This window comes from Phoxinus phoxinus (genome assembly GCF_949152265.1).
Source record: "Phoxinus phoxinus genome assembly, chromosome: 17".
Classification (NCBI taxonomy): domain Eukaryota; kingdom Metazoa; phylum Chordata; class Actinopteri; order Cypriniformes; family Leuciscidae; genus Phoxinus; species Phoxinus phoxinus.
In genome coordinates this window covers 19,354,673-19,371,358 of record NC_136892.1, presented here as the reverse complement: position 1 = coordinate 19,371,358, position 16,686 = coordinate 19,354,673, and the positions used below count along the sequence as shown (strand labels likewise).

The 16,686-nt window shown below is 43.3% G+C and overlaps 2 long non-coding RNA genes across 2 annotated transcripts; one reads left to right on the top strand and one right to left on the bottom strand.

The window, feature by feature from the left end:
- Window positions 1–1,113: 1,113 nt before the first annotated feature.
- LOC306984311 lies at window positions 1,114–3,269 on the bottom strand. Its single transcript, XR_013794522.1, has 3 exons — window positions 3,131–3,269; window positions 1,762–1,951; window positions 1,114–1,670 (listed from the first exon to the last, which is right to left on the bottom strand). It is a non-coding gene; the product is annotated as an uncharacterized lncRNA (long non-coding RNA).
- A 9,000-nt stretch (window positions 3,270–12,269) lies between these two features.
- LOC306984937 lies at window positions 12,270–14,979 on the top strand. Its single transcript, XR_013794692.1, has 3 exons — window positions 12,270–12,405; window positions 12,497–13,066; window positions 13,147–14,979. It is a non-coding gene; the product is annotated as an uncharacterized lncRNA (long non-coding RNA).
- The last annotated feature ends 1,707 nt before the right edge of the window (window positions 14,980–16,686 follow it).

Here is a 16,686-nt window from a genome sequence, read left to right as displayed (position 1 = left end):
CACTGTTTTTATCAGTTTTGTTTGGTCCATCATTTATACATTTGTTTAATAAATTAAATTATTCAAAAAATTATCAACTTGAGGCTTCTGTCTTCTTTAAAATGAAAAAATTGCTTCGTGTTTTTTGTTAAAATACACCTTCCCTTAATATATAGTGACTTTTTTGTCACAAATATCAATTCTTTTAACATATAACCAACAATTTCTTTAAAATAAACACTTTCTTGTGGGGAAAACAAAGGAATTAATTGACATGCTTTTAAACATGCTTTTTAAATGGCACATGAGTTTCGGTAACAGGACTGAGAAAACATGCGTCCATCTTTTGCTAAGAAACCTTGTAAAAAATTAAATAAAGTTGCCTGAGATTGACCAATACACATTCTGAATAGTTAAACATATGTAGTATTAGATTCAGTGTTGAAAAATATAAAAAATAAAGTTTAATTTTGAAAAAGTTACAACAAGCAAATGTCACCCATTTAGTGGAATGGCTCAGCTGTGTTTATGTCAGTGACGTCCTGGAAGGTCACAGGTTATTGTTCTTCTTCGTGTGCTCCCATATTTGGAAAAAACTGTGCATAGAGCGCCCTCCAGTCTGCTGTATGGATTGAAAACACAGTACATCAGAGTATCCAGCGCTCTTTATGTATACATCGACGCATTTGGATATAAATTCAATAAATATTATTCCTGTCTATAGAAATATGATGTAAACCTATGATAATATATCAATATTTCTCCAAATCTGCACATTTTTGAGCCAAAAGCCCTGAGGAACGTTGTTTTGTCACGCGTTCTCAAGACAACAGCACCGGAGTTTTTTTCTGAATGGAGCAGCTGACGCTCATAATTCATATTAAAGGTATCGACTCATTTTTTCATTACATAAATCCTGACACAAATTAAGACATAACTGTCACTATAAGTTTCTCAGAATACAATAGTGGTCAAATACTGAAACGTGAGACTTATATATTTTTAATGATGTATAGTTTGTCAAGGTAATAACATTAAATCTGATAGTAACTTTGAACTATTTTAAAAAAAAAACGCTTCAGAGCGTCCTCGCTCTGGTGAAGGCTAACAGGTTAACTTACCGCTTCAGGCTCTCCTTTCCATGACAAGTGGAGGTTTTGGAGTGAGTGGCCTTGAACATGCCTTGCAAGAGTCTCTCCTTGTGTCTCCTCGGATAGGAAACCCCCTTTTTGTCACTGTCCGGCAGTCTGTCCCACAGCCGAACAATGTCAGTGGCTTCCCTATCTGGGACACAAAGCTTTCCTGAGCTCGACAAGGTACCTGGCCAGCTCCACCACTCGATCAAAACCCGGTGTCCCGTCTGGTCCTATGCACACCTAACAAGAAGCAGTTAGTATGGATGAAAAAGTCCACCTTATGATGGCATGGCAAGGGATGCATGCATACGTCTTCTTGGGGCTCAGGTGGCAGGTCCTGGGAGGACTGAGAGGGTGACGCTGAATGCCTAGACAAGCGTATAGATTCCTTGGTGGATACTAAAGAAAGAGGGGAGATAAGAGGGGAGATGGTGTGGTCCTGCTCCACTGCCTCATCCCCCAAGTCGTCTGGGATTCTATCTGGGTCCCACCCAAAGTTCTCCCTGAACTCCCAGGACTGTTGCGACCACGGGTACTCCACCCTGATGAGCTCGCCTGACAAAAGAAAATTAAATGGAAAACAAGGTTTTAAAGCAGCCTGTGCATTACAAAGAAAACAACGAAGCGTGGCATTATAGACACATACCCGTGTACTGTCCAGGCTTTGAACAAGACAAGACGACGCTGACTGAACTCATTGAGACTGTGCTGGAGCGAGGCACTGTAGCAGCGCAGGGACGACGGGGCCTCATCCAGGACAGCAGCACGGTCCTCGTTCCACCGCTCCAAACCCTCAAGCAGATAAGCCTGGAAATTTTCCAGGTTAGCACTCGTTCCTGATAATAATAAAAAAAGGAAACATTAACACTAATTATAATTATATAAAACATTTTTAATTACAAAATACATGAAACAGACCATCACCAACACCAACACTGCTGTGCTGCACTGCTGTCACTGGGTCAAGCTGACATTCCTACTACCTTGAGGCTATCGGAGCGAGAGGACGCTGGCGCATTTTGGCTGCCGCATCTCCCTCCGGGAAAATCAAATGAAAACTTCTTATTGAATCAAAACTGCCTCAGCACTTACCTGGACCTTTTTCGCCTGCACGTCTTTGCTACCGAGGGACCCGACCTAGTTTGGTTCGGCTGCGTTTGGGACTACAGACATAGTTGGCATAGTTGGCAACGCCGCTGGATCGATCGGGTTAACACCCGCGCTTTCAGGCGGCTACGCTAACTTGCATAAAGTAAGAGGTAAGGGTAAGGGCGAACTCCTGTTTGCATTACTATTATTTTTTTTCATATACACATTTACTCCAAATGTCATGTTTGAAATATGATCACGATTGATGCAATGGCTTTGTGGTGTTGATTTTCTTGAGCTCTAGTTACTCTGTTAAAAACCATGGATGATTTCCCGCAATTCTGATTTTGTGCCTCTAATTAATATTTTGAAAAAAATGTTAATGCCATATATTACTATAGTAAAGCAATGGAAAGTTTGTGGTTACTGTACTGTTGTTGTGCTGTTATTTTTATTTTAAGTTACTTTAGTAAAACTGATTCATTTTTGCAAGGTTGTGTGGTTGTCTATGTGCCTCTTATTTTATTATTTCCATTGAATTAAAGAATTCAATTCACTTTTTTTTGTATAACACTTTTCACTATATATATATATATATATATCGTTTCAAAGCAGCTTTACAGAAAATGCTAATTTCTAGATTATACTTTAGAGTTATCTGCTATCAGAGGTGACTGTCATAATAATGTCCATGTCCAAAATGTACAGTTCTAGGATAATACAATTCAAATCATGCAGTTAGCAAACATCATGTATTGATTTAGACCTAAGCAATGAGCCTTCTAAAACAATTATTACAGGTTTCTATCATAATGATTACAATATAAAGAACATTTGACAGTTTTTATTTGATTGTCATTTGTGTGTGTGTGTCTTGTAAAAAATGAATTTCAATTTCAAAGAAAGCCCACTGGTCACTAGCTCACCCTTAAGGCCTCTTCTGAGGCAGTGGCCCTCGCTGCTGTCTACAGTAGAAATCCCACTCCGGGACGTTTATAGCCTGCTATAAGGGTGAAGGAAGAGGTTATAGCTCGATGTGTCATCTCCTTGTGCTGACACACAAGTCACCAGCTCGTGCTGATTGAGAGTGCCCTGCAGTTCGGCCAGTACCGGGGTAAAAGCTTAAAATGGCTGCTATCCAGTGATATTGGATATGCATCCATGGTGCTTGTCATGAATTCACACCAAGCTGGAAATAGTCCTCAATAGTTTTATTAACAGAACTTGCCAAACGCTAACAACCGTGGCCATCCGGTATCTAACAACAACAATACCCAAGCCCGTAGCACCTACTAGTGGAGAGTGGAGCTTACTGCAATAATCATTAAAATCACATCACATCTCCCCTCTTAAGTAAATTCCAATTAGCAGTATGTCAATATATTCAGATTAATGTCTTGAACTAAATACTTTACTTTTTTTTTTAAATATATATAACAATTTAACTGTCACTGTAACTTCCATAATAATAATATCAGAACAAGAAGCCAGTACTGTAACACACTACACGACCAATAAAGGACATTTTCATCTTAAACATAGTCCTTAAACCTGGCGGGTGGTCTAATAGCTCTTCCGGCTAAGGTTCTCTTTGGAGAGGTGCCCGAACTCGGGGAAATAGTTGGAACACAGGACACAGGTGAACCAGAAGCAGTGAGAGGGATGTCTGTGTCACCTTGAGTGGTAAAATCACAGTCATCATTAGTCTCTTGTCCAGCACCTTCAGATGCTGGCTCGGGCACTTCTTGCAAATGCCTCCTGTTCCTGCGGGCAACAGTCCCTTGGTCAGTTTGAATTAGATAAGACCTGGGCTCTTGAGCTTTCGCGATAACTTTTGCTGGGGTTTTCCAACCCTTCTCCCCATCGAGTTTGACATTAACCCTCTGGCCCGGCTGCAGTGTAGGCAGAGGTCGGGTTGAGTGACGCTTGTTGTAGAAGAAGCGGTAGGCAGCTTTGGATTGCTGGTCCTTAAGTCTTACCGCCTGATGGTCAATTTCAGTCGGGTTCAGCTGCTGTGGCAACACAGGAACTGTGGTTCTGATTTCTCGTCCGATCATCAGTTGAGCTGGGCTCTGGCCTGTTGCGGTGATAGCTGTGGCTCTGTAACTCAACAAGGCTAGTTGTGGATCCGGTTGTCGAAGGATTCTCTTTGAAATGGCTACGCTCCTCTCAGCAGCTCCATTCGCTTGAGGGTAGTGAGGGCTTGACGTTATATGCTCAAAGTTATACTCCTCACTGAACTGGCGAAACTCTGCTGAAGCGAACTGAGGGCCGTTATCCGTAACTAGCTCAAACGGGATCCCCCACCTGGCGAACATGCACTTCAGGCGAGTGATGACTTGGTTGCTGCTTGTGGAAGGTAAATGAGAAATCTCAATGTAGCGTGAATAATAGTCTGTTGCTACCAAGTACTGTTTTCCTTCAAGCTCAAATAAATCAGCGGCTATCTTCTGCCAAGCTCCTATTGGCAGTGGTGTGGTGATCAGTGGCTCTTTTCTTTGAGCTGGTTTATGCTTGATACAAAACTCACATGTTTTTACAAGCTCGGCAATGTCTCTCCCGACACCTGGCCACCACACTGAAATGTTAGCCCTTTTCCGGCACTTCGTGAGTCCCTGATGACCTGCATGTATTTGTGACAGCACAGTCTTTTGCATTGAAAGAGGAACAACAATGCGGTCATCATGCAGCAAGAGTCCATTGACTTCAGACAGGTGAGCTCTAGCGGCGTGATACTTGAGCAGGTTGTGTGGCAGGCGGGACAAATTTGAAGGCCAGCCAGTACTTGTATAACGAATCACCGATTGAAGAATTTTGTCGTTGCTTGTAGCTTCTCTCATTGCATTAAAGGACAAGTTCGGTATTTTACACTTAAAGCCCTGATTACAGATCGTATCTGATGAAATATAACGGTTAAGCTTAAAATTTGGACACATGCTCCTGTCCCGAGAATTTTAGTTTTATTTAGCCCCCCCCCCCCCACACAATGGTTGTCTATGTGCACTGGCAGATTCCTTCCTAAAACACATTAAACTTTCGTTTACAAAGACGTGAAACTCACCGAGTGGTCAGGGGTGTTCACTGATACGGTCCCAAAAAAAAACGCTGAAAAAGATGCTTTCCAACAGGTTTTATCGTAGTGTTTGTCCAACTCCATTGATTGTATTGAATGTGCTGTGTGAGGTACGTTATTCCTCCGCCGCTTCTTCTTCTGCTTCTTCTGTGTATTAAATGAAATGCCAGCGGTTTGCTTGCAATCGGCAAAGGTGCATTATCACCACCAACTGGTGTCTATTATTCAAGCTCTCAACGGAAGAATCTGGGTGTGACGCGTTTGGCAAAATAGGTCCACAAACGCTAAATAAAACTAAAATTCTCGGGATAGGAGCATGTGTCCAAATTTTAATCTTAACCGTTCTATTTCATCAGATACGATCTGTAAACAGGGCTTTAAGTGTAAAATACCGAACTTGTCCTTTAAGTCTGTCTTTGGTGATTGGTCTAGTTCCAATCACTGCCTGAACATAAGCTTTGACGTCCTGCTCTGTGTCTGACTCCGTACCACCCTCCAGGGGGTTGCGAGACAGGGTGTCAGCAACAACAAGCTGTTTCCCTGGTACGTGAACAGCTTCTGCATTAAACTTCATTAGACGCATCAATAACCTCTGACACCTAACGGGTGCTTTATTCAGGTCGTAGCTGTTGATAAGTGGAACCAGAGGTTTGTGGTCAGTCTCAAGCACAAACCTGTCCCTACCTTGTAAGTACCTCCCAAAGCGCTCGCATGCCCACACACTGGCACGGCATTCCTTTTCTATCTGGGAGTACCTACGCTCCGTCTCTGTCAGTGTCCTTGAACAAAAGGCGACTGGTCGGAGTCCGTCACTGTGTTCTTGGTAGAGTGCGCCCCCTAGGCCATAACTACTTGCGTCTGCACTTACCACTGTTGGCTTTGTTGCATCATAATATGCCAGTACGGATGCTGAGGTAAGCAAACCTTTTACCGTTTTGAAGGCGTCCTCTTGTGCTTCTCCCCATGTCCACACTGTGTCGCTCTTCAATAGGCTGTTTATAGGGTGCATGACAGTGGAGAGATCAGGAAGGAATTTTCCCAAGTAGTTTATCATTCCAAGCCTTTGACGCAGTTCCGTTATGTTCTTTGGGCTGGGAAGTTCCGCAATGGCTCTGACTTTCTCAGTGTCCGGTTTGATGCCATTTTTCCCAATGATGTGTCCAAAATAATGAATCTCATGTTTTCTGAATTGACATTTGTCTTTGTTTAGTTTAAGTCCTGAAGCTTTAATTGTTTTCATCACAGCTTGTAGGTTTTGGTCGTGGTCTTCCTGGTCCTTGCCAAAGATCAGAATGTCATCCATGACAACTTCAGTGCCGGTGTGACCCCTCAGAAGTGAGCTCATTTTCTGCTGAAATATTTCCGGTGCCGATGTAATCCGAAAGGAAGGCGACGGAAACAGAAGCGGCCCACGGGAGTAATAAAGGTTGTAAGTTTCATGCTGCTCTCATCAAGTGGGATCTGCCAAAACCCACTTGATGCGTCCACTGTGGAGAACACTGTTGCGCCTGACAGTTTTGGTGCAATATCCTCAAGCGTGGGAATAATGAACCTTTCTCTTTTCACAGCTTTATTCAGCTTGGTAAGATCCACACAGATCCAAGGTTTCTTGTTCCTTTTAATCACTGGCACCATAGGAGCACACCAGTCTGTAGCTTCCTTTACTTCTTCTATGATGCCAAGAGACTGCATTCGCTTCAATTCCTCCTCCACTTGAGGTAGGATTGGAAATGGGATGCGTCGTGGCGTTACAATGCTGTATGGCTTGGTCTCCGGCCTAAGCTCTATTTTGACTGGCTCACAATTTAACAGTCCAATGTTCCCAAATACATCCTCATATGACTCGAGTCCATTTACTCTGCGAACCAATCCCATTTTGATTGCAGTTTTCCGTCCAAGTAAGTTTGTTGTGAAAGAGCCTGACATAACATAAATCCAAAATGGGAAAGTCTCTCCATGTTTTTCACAGTGTGTCATAAACATGCCTTTACACTCTAGCTTTCCACCAGGGCTTGTGAAGGTTGATTTTGTCATCACCAGGAGAGGGCGCTGTTGCAGGGAGGAATATGTTTCCTCAGGAATCACTGTAACATCCGCACCTGTATCGATCCGGAACGTAACAGTCGTGCCATTGATTTGTAGATCTTCATACCATTTATCTTCATAATTTTCACTGCCATCAGCAACAGCCCCGAGAAACCATGCACTGCCCTCATCACTGTCACCGCCAGTAGTTTTAATTGCATTCACATTCTTAGTTTTACACAGTGCTTCAAAATGTCCCATTTTATTGCATTTGCGGCAGCGTTTACCTGTAGCTGGACATGCACCGTAATCATGCTGTCTCCCACATCTTGTGCACATTTTCTTTGCTTGATGTGTCACATTCTTGTATTGTTCATCTTTGTTTTTGCCATACCTTTTATCGTACTGCCTAGACTGCTTGTACTTACGTGCATTAACGGCACCCACTTCAACATTTGTTGCTCTGGCGCTGGCGTTTTGTGCTTTAATAAGCTCCGACTGACGCGCAATACTGATTGCCTTCTCTAATGTCAAGTCCGGTTCGAGTTGTAACTTTTGCGACACTTCTCCATCTGCGATGCCGATGACAATGCGATCCCTTATCTGTTCGTCTTTAGTCGTTCCAAAATTACAGTGCTCTGCAAGCTTATAAAGCTCTCTGACAAACGCCTCCACGCTCTCTCCATGGAGCTGTGAGCGTCTATGGAAACAGGCACGTTCATGTATCGTATTCCGCCTTGGCACAAAATGTTCATCAAACTTTTTCAAAACCTCTTCATAATAGTGCTGCACATCATCTGGAAATGTAAAGGTGCTAAAAATAGGTTCTGAGTCTTTCCCCATTGCGTATAACAGCGTATTCACTTGTATATCATCGTCTTCTTGGTTTAGCTTAGTTGCTATCCGAAAGCGAGAAAAACGCTGTCTCCAGATCAGCCACGCCGAAGGCTGGGTGAAGTCAAACGATTCAGGAGACTGAAACTTAGCCATCTCGTTGCTTCAATCTTGTTCACCGGGCGAAAGATCCGACTTCTGACACCATGTCATGAATTCACACCAAGCTGGAAATAGTCCTCAATAGTTTTATTAACAGAACTTGCCAAACGCTAACAACCGTGGCCATCCGGTATCTAACAACAACAATACCCAAGCCCGTAGCACCTACTAGTGGAGAGTGGAGCTTACTGCAATAATCATTAAAATCACATCACAGTGCTGGCCGTCCATCAACGGGAGCGTAAGTTAGAAGACACCACCCAGTCTAGCACGGCTGGTATTTTCTGGTAACAGAGTACCTGGAGTGTCAGCGCTGCCACAAGAAGCTGGCTGCGTGGTCCTATGACATCCTGGACCAGCTGGATCCGGCTCACCGCAGGATGTTCCCAGCCATCCTCACTTACCGGTGAGTCATGAAAAAAATATTCTTATTGCAGGTGCAATTAACTCCTAACATGTTACACCGTTAACTAGGATGTAATGGTAATAATGTAAGTTAAAGGCAGGGTATTTCTAAAAAAAACTTTTTCCCAAATTTGTTTAAACTGTCTTTATATACCAATACATAATTAAAATGTAAGTACTCTGAAAAAGAGTGTATAAAAATTGAGTGTTTGTAGTCCTCTCAGGGCTGCAATAAACACAGCTTATTCCATTCACTCCCACCCCCTCCCTTCTGGGCTCCTTCCAAAGCCACATCCCCCTAAAACACATAAACACGTGATGGCAACCGCTCAGCTGGAGGACGCGTTTACCAGGGAGGAGAGGAGCGCAGTGCATGTGGTGACATGTCAGAATCACATGTAATAAAATACCTAACTTTATCATTAATTATGAATTGTGGACTAGGAGAGGATGGACGCCATCTTCCCTGCATCCAGGACCACACTGGTGTGCAGTTTTTTTTTGTGATAATAATAATAATAATACATAGGTCTTATATAGCGCTTTCCAAGGAGCTCAAAGACGCTTTACAAATGAAACAAACAAACAAAAATGAGAGTGCTATTATAGATTGTAAGCGAGCTGAAACAAGTGAGTTTTTAGCAGTTTTTTGTAGGTGGTCAGTGAGTCTTAGTTTCTGATGTGGATGGGGAGTGAGTTCCAAAAGATGGACGGAAGCCATCGACGGATAGAGTGAAGTCTTGGGAGGAGTGATTTGGGACCAATGACGATGATTTCCGATTTGTTGCAGTTGAGTTTAAGGAAGCTGGCGTTCATCCACGATTTTATTGCAGAGAGGCAGTTTGTGATGGTTAGTACTGTGGCAGGAGTGATGGATCTGGTGCTGAGGTACAGTTGTGTGTCATCTGCGTAACTGTGGAATTTTAGTCTGTGATTATGAATGATAAGTCCAAGGGGAAACATGTACAAGAAAAACAGAAGGGGACCTAGCACTTGAGGGACTCCGTGATTGAAAGATAGGGTGTGAGATGTACAGTTGTTGATGGATGTGAACGGAGATCTGTTGGTGAGGTAGGAGGTAAACCAGGAGAGAGCTGAGCCAGAGATGCCAAGATGTTGTAGGCGTTGTAGACAGATGGAATGGTCAATGGTGTCAAAGGCGGCAGAGAGGTCAAGTAGGAGGAGAATGGAGAGGGAACCAGAGTCAGAGGCGAGCAGGAGGTCATTTGTTACTTTGAGTAGTGCAGTTTCAGTAGAGTGATGAGTGCGGAATCCAGACTGAAAGGTTTCGTAAAGCTGATTGGAGAGGAGGTGATGTTTTAGTGGAGAGGCGACCGAGCGTCCCAGGATTTTAGACAGGAAAGGTAGGTTGGAGATGGGGCGGAAGTTGTTGGGGTTGTCAGGATCCAGGCCAGGTTTTTTAAGTATTGGTGTGATGGTGGCAACTTTGAGGGAAGAGGGAACTGTTTCAGAGGTAAGAGAGGAGATGATGATGTCCATGATGAGTGGGCTGAGGCTGGGGAGGCAGTGCTTGACCAGTGCAGATGGAATGGGGTCCAGTGGACAGGTTGTGAGGTGGATTTTTTTGAAATGGTTAGTGAGATCGGTTTCTGTAATGACTGATAGTGAGGGGAGAGTGATATGAAATGGAAGGGATGAATCAGGTTGAGGGTCTGAGAGTTCTTGCTGAATACTGTCAATTTTGTATTTAACGAAGTCGATGAAATTATTGCATTTGTCCTTGGTGAATAAATGAGTGCTATTGTCAATGGGTTTGAGTTGTTTATTTACTGTGGCAAACAGGGTCCGGGGGTTGGAGGATCCAGAGTGAATGATACCAGAATAATAAGCTGTGCGGGCTGATGTGAGCGCTGATTTATAATGATGGCTGTGGTCCTTGTAGGCTTGTATGTGTACAGTGAGTCCAGTTTTCTTATGTAGGCGTTCCAGTTGTCTGCGTTCTTTTTTGAGTTTGTGCAGTTCAGGGGTGAACCAGGGAGCAGAGCGGGAGAATGTATCTGTTGCAGTTTTAACTGTTGCGAGAGTATTGAGGCTTGATGTGAGCGTACAATTGTAGTGAACTACTAGGTCGGCGGTGGTTGAATTTTCAGGGATGCTGGGTATGGAAATTGTGTTTGCGATATGGGAGGAGAGGGAGGTGAGACAGGGGGACTTTAGATTTTGGTAAGATATGGGGCGTGTCTGCTTGGAATGAGGGCTGGGGAGGTTGATGTGAAATGTTATGGCGAGATGATCAGATATTACCAGATCTGTGTGTGAGAGAGTGCCAATATTAAGTCCAGTAGAGCAGACCAAATCCAAAAGTGTGTCCACGGGTGTGGGTGGGGAAATTGACATGTTGTATGAAATTAAAACTGTGTATGATGTCCAAGAAATCCGTGGTGGATTTGGAGGTGGAAGAGTCAATGTGGATATTGAAGTCGCCTACGAGTAATATGGTTGATGAGGTTGTGCAGAGTTGAGTTATAAATTCTGAGAAGTCTGACAGGAAGGAAGGATTGGGTTTAGGAGGGCGATAAATTGTTGAAATAGTCAGAGGAGTGGGGCCAAAGAGTTTAAATGAGAGGCGTTCAAACGAGGGAACAGATGGGGTGTGGAGAGGGCGAAGCTTAAGAGCTTGTCTGTGGATGGCAGCAATACCAACGCCCCTGCTTTCAGGACGAGGTTGGTCCATGTATGAGAATCCAGTGGGGGTGGCTTGGTTGAGGGAAAAATAGTCATGGGGTATTTGCCAGGTTTCAGTTAAACAGATTAAGTCTAATTATGAGTCCAGGATGAATTCGTTGAGAATGGTGCTTTTATTGTTAAGGGATCTTGTGTTCAATAGTCCAAGCTTGAGAGACTCTTGTTTTGAAAGGGATGAAGCGGAAATGGGAACTGACCGGAGGTTGAAATGGTTCACGTGACGTTGGCTCCGATGAAGTTGTGCGTTGCTGTTTAGATGCCGGGAAGCGGAAGAGAAGCAGTGAGGAAGTAGTCCGAAGGTTTTTATTTCAGCGGTGAGCTCCGGAGTAGCCGATTGATAGCGGTTTAGCTGGTGTAGTTGTTTAGCTAAATACCGGAGAACCATGAAGTTGTTAGTGGAGTTTTAACCCTAACTCTAACCCTAACCCTTAACCCGATCGATCCAGCGGCGTTGCCAACTATGCCAACTATGTCTGTAGTCCCAAACGCAGCCGAACCAAACTAGGTCGGGTCCCTCGGTAGCAAAGACGTGCAGGCGAAAAAGGTCCAGGTAAGTGCTGAGGCAGTTTTGATTCAATAAGAAGTTTTCATTTGATTTTCCCGGAGGGAGATGCGGCAGCCAAAATGCGCCAGCGTCCTCTCGCTCCGATAGCCTCAAGGTAGTAGGAATGTCAGCTTGACCCAGTGACAGCAGTGCAGCACAGCAGTGTTGGTGTTGGTGATGGTCTGTTTCATGTATTTTGTAATTAAAAATGTTTTATATAATTATAATTAGTGTTAATGTTTCCTTTTTTTATTATTATCAGGAACGAGTGCTAACCTGGAAAATTTCCAGGCTTATCTGCTTGAGGGTTTGGAGCGGTGGAACGAGGACCGTGCTGCTGTCCTGGATGAGGCCCCGTCGTCCCTGCGCTGCTACAGTGCCTCGCTCCAGCACAGTCTCAATGAGTTCAGTCAGCGTCGTCTTGTCTTGTTCAAAGCCTGGACAGTACACGGGTATGTGTCTATAATGCCACGCTTCGTTGTTTTCTTTGTAATGCACAGGCTGCTTTAAAACCTTGTTTTCCATTTAATTTTCTTTTGTCAGGCGAGCTCATCAGGGTGGAGTACCCGTGGTCGCAACAGTCCTGGGAGTTCAGGGAGAACTTTGGGTGGGACCCAGATAGAATCCCAGACGACTTGGGGGATGAGGCAGTGGAGCAGGACCACACCATCTCCCCTCTTATCTCCCCTCTTTCTTTAGTATCCACCAAGGAATCTATACGCTTGTCTAGGCATTCAGCGTCACCCTCTCAGTCCTCCCAGGACCTGCCACCTGAGCCCCAAGAAGACGTATGCATGCATCCCTTGCCATGCCATCATAAGGTGGACTTTTTCATCCATACTAACTGCTTCTTGTTAGGTGTGCATAGGACCAGACGGGACACCGGGTTTTGATCGAGTGGTGGAGCTGGCCAGGTACCTTGTCGAGCTCAGGAAAGCTTTGTGTCCCAGATAGGGAAGCCACTGACATTGTTCGGCTGTGGGACAGACTGCCGGACAGTGACAAAAAGGGGGTTTCCTATCCGAGGAGACACAAGGAGAGACTCTTGCAAGGCATGTTCAAGGCCACTCACTCCAAAACCTCCACTTGTCATGGAAAGGAGAGCCTGAAGCGGTAAGTTAAACATTTGCATACACAGAGCTTTAATAATATAAATGACTATATGCTTTATAATTCCCCATTTTATTTTACAGGTGTGTGCTAGGGCATGGGGTTGGGTTCTGTGGAATGGCCTAATATTAGTAGAATTGTAAAGGCAGTATGTCTGGAGCTCTGCTCCATTCATCCAGCAGGGAAGGTGAAGTGGGGTGTTTCATTGATCCGCTGGGCTGCCATTCTACAAGACTACCAGGCCATACAGAGGCTGGTGGGGAACTGCCCAGTACTGAAGGGACGGGCAAGGAGTCAGCTGTTTGAGGTCAATCGGTGAAAGTGTCAGGTAAGATATTTAAACTATAAATCAATGTAAAAGAATGAATTAATATCAAATACAAGAAGCGTCTAAACTTCACACAAGTCAAGTGTAACTTGTTTTGAGTCTGACACAAATCAAAGGTCAAGCTAGGATCAATGGGTGGCCGTTCACACATCCCGAATAGAACCTCGACTGTCAGGCACAGTGTAGGAATGTTATTGTTCTGAGCCTGACACCTTTCAAAAGGTCAAGAAAGGCTCAATGGGGGGTCGTTCACACATTCTAAATAGAACCTCGAGTACCAGACAGTGTCTTGTAAAAGAACTACAAGGTAATGTTTTTTTTTTTACATATTACATTACCATTCATTTTAACAGTGTCACAAAAATTATATGTTAAAGTAATTTACGTTATTTTGTAACAATTACAGCCTAGCTAACGGTTTAACATTTCTGTACTTAAAGTGTAACCTTTTTTTCTTATTATAGGCAAAATACATAGGCAGGTGCAATTAAGGACCCGCAGTTGCGCGCACCGAGACCCACAGTGACGGAGTGATTGACTGCTGCTGTCAGACTCGCTAAGATGGAGAGTGCCTGGAGATACGCAAGTAGCTTTGCAACAGAGCAGTCATTTGAAGTCGAGGACTTTTCTCCCCCACCTTCACCTGAAGTGGAGGAATTGTCTGTGGACACAGAGCCATATCAATTCGAGCCGCTAGCTCAAACTGCGGTATCGCATTGCATTAACTCCCGCATCGTGATCGGCATCCGACGATGCTAAGAAGCAGCCGCGCAAAAGAGAATGGGGCCAGTATCTGAGTGGATTATTAACCTACGTTAAGTATATCTTGCTGCTATGTGAAAAAGAATATCCAGCAAAACGCACCGGCGGTGGTGGAGTCCATGCAGGAAGAGCAGCGTTTGGCACACAAGTGCATGCAACCACTGGCGCCTAATTTCCAAGTCTGGTGGAAAGTTATGCAGTACAGCAGTGCTGTTGCAACCAGCAACACTACACCTACGTACCAGCCTAACCACTGTACTCTAACAAATTAACTACCTAGGCTACACAAAATAAATAACTATATAAATGCTATGCTAACTAGATGCTAATATACGCTACCTTGGTCGTTTTCAATACTCGTAATTCCAACTCCTGACTAGCTACACTACAGTGGTTTTGACGGAACCAGATGCTTTTATACCAGGGGCAGCCAAGGGCGTGGTGAGCTCACACCAAGGGCGTGGCAGAGTACCGTCACAGAGTTCACTACGTCACAGAGAACCCCTACTTCAGGAGATTCAGTTTAACCTGAAGAGGGCAGCATTGGTTCAGGGTTTAGTTACCCTTTAACAAGATTAATAAAATATTAGTAAATGTTGAAATTAACATTAACAAATGCTGTATAAGTGCAGTTAACTGTTGCTAACTAATATTAACTAATGAACATTTTTGTAAAGTGCTACCGGGAAAAAAATTCTCATGACTCACCGGTAAGTGAGGATAGCTGGGAACATCATTCAGTGAGCCGGATCCAGCAGGTCCAGGATTTCAAAGGCCAGCTTCTTATGGCAGCGCTGACACTCCAGGTATTCTGTTGCCAGAAAGTACCGGCCATGTAAATTCAGCACCCGCCTCACTGTCTTGTAGAGCCCCAAGATGTCAGTCGCTGAACGGCCCGTCTGTAGTTTGGCGAGCTGCAGATCAGCTTGTAGGACCACATCTGTAGGGCATCAACAAACACAGCAGCCGGAACAACCTGGAAAAAAAAATATAAAAAAATAAATCTACTGATTTAAACTAAATAAGAGTACACTTCTGGTGTGAAAACCATACTCCAAAATCTGCTGACACCAGCCTTTGAGCGGCCTTCTGCTGCAGCGAGGTGAACTGGCATTGGAGATTGGAGGTTGGTGGCAGTAGGCCTACTGTGAAAAACATCATTTTAATTTTGTAATAATAAATAAATTTAAATAAATTGTCAGTTTGAAGATGGTTATGGTTACACAGTATGTTAGTACATTTATTTGTGATCACATATCGTAGGGATGCACCGATCCGATACTCAGTATCGGTTCCGATACTGCCATTTTTGCCGGATCGGGTATCGGTCAGACGAGGCCGATCCAAATCCGATATTGTGGGTATTCTGTGTTATTGTTAAGCCCCACAAAATTGGCACAAAAACATTATAAAGCACCATAAAGTTCTCGTGCACTACCTATATTATAAGTGTTCTGAAGCCATTGGTATAATGTGAGATAGAAATTAAAATACAAGTCATTAAATTCAAGATGAAGTAAACTTTTCCCTCTGCTGCGGCTGTCAATCATTCTTCATTCAGCGCGTCGCATTCGGTTACGACGGTCAATACGATGAAACTCTCTCCAAGATGATTTAATGTTAACTTACTATTATTATACTTGATCTGTAGTTTCGCATAACACAACTTTATCTTGCTGGACTTTATTGCTGTAACTTAACCAGTGTACTTTGTACCGGGTGTTAGATCAGAACACTATGTAGAGTCAGAGCACTAGCTATAATTGTTCTTCACGCGCACAGTAACTGAAATTTAAAACTGTTAAAAGAAAAGGCTCAAACGATTGCATAGATAGATACTGTATAATACACTACGCATCAATATGTCTTTTCTTTGTGCATTGAACTTTTCAATGCGGACTCGAAGCGCTGTGACGCCGTGTTGCTTCAAGCGCATCATTATGCGCTCGGGATGCGCATAAGCGCGTTGTGCCTCACTGTATTGGAGCCTTTCATATCATATAATACGCAATGAACGATTATTAATAGCCTTTCTTGTTCTGTCCTATCTATCATATGTTGCTGCCTCATTAAACAGCTGTGCTATACATTTAAAACATGTCTCAATTTTATAGTAGGCTATTATATAGGCTAAAATAATTTATCTTTTTGATTTTTGTCATCTTGTTTTTCATGAATGTAGCCTATTTTACAACAATACAAAGAGCAATGTGTAACGTTTTACCAGATTTAGTTACACTTATTGTCTCTTATTTGTTCCCCACTAAATGTTCAGATTTTATACAAATTACTGTGCACTCGTGATTTTTCTAAATTTTACTGCTCAATTATCCACTAATAGTTTAGAATAGCATTTCTGTCATAGATTATGATCTTTTTGTTGCTGTTGTTTTTCTTTACAATGAAGTTGTCTGTATTAAGTAGATTGTGTTTAACACACAAAATAGTGATTATCAGTTCAACACACAGAGTTATAAAAATTCTACTTGCTTAAAAAAAAAAACTGCGCTGGTATCGGTCGATACTCAGAATT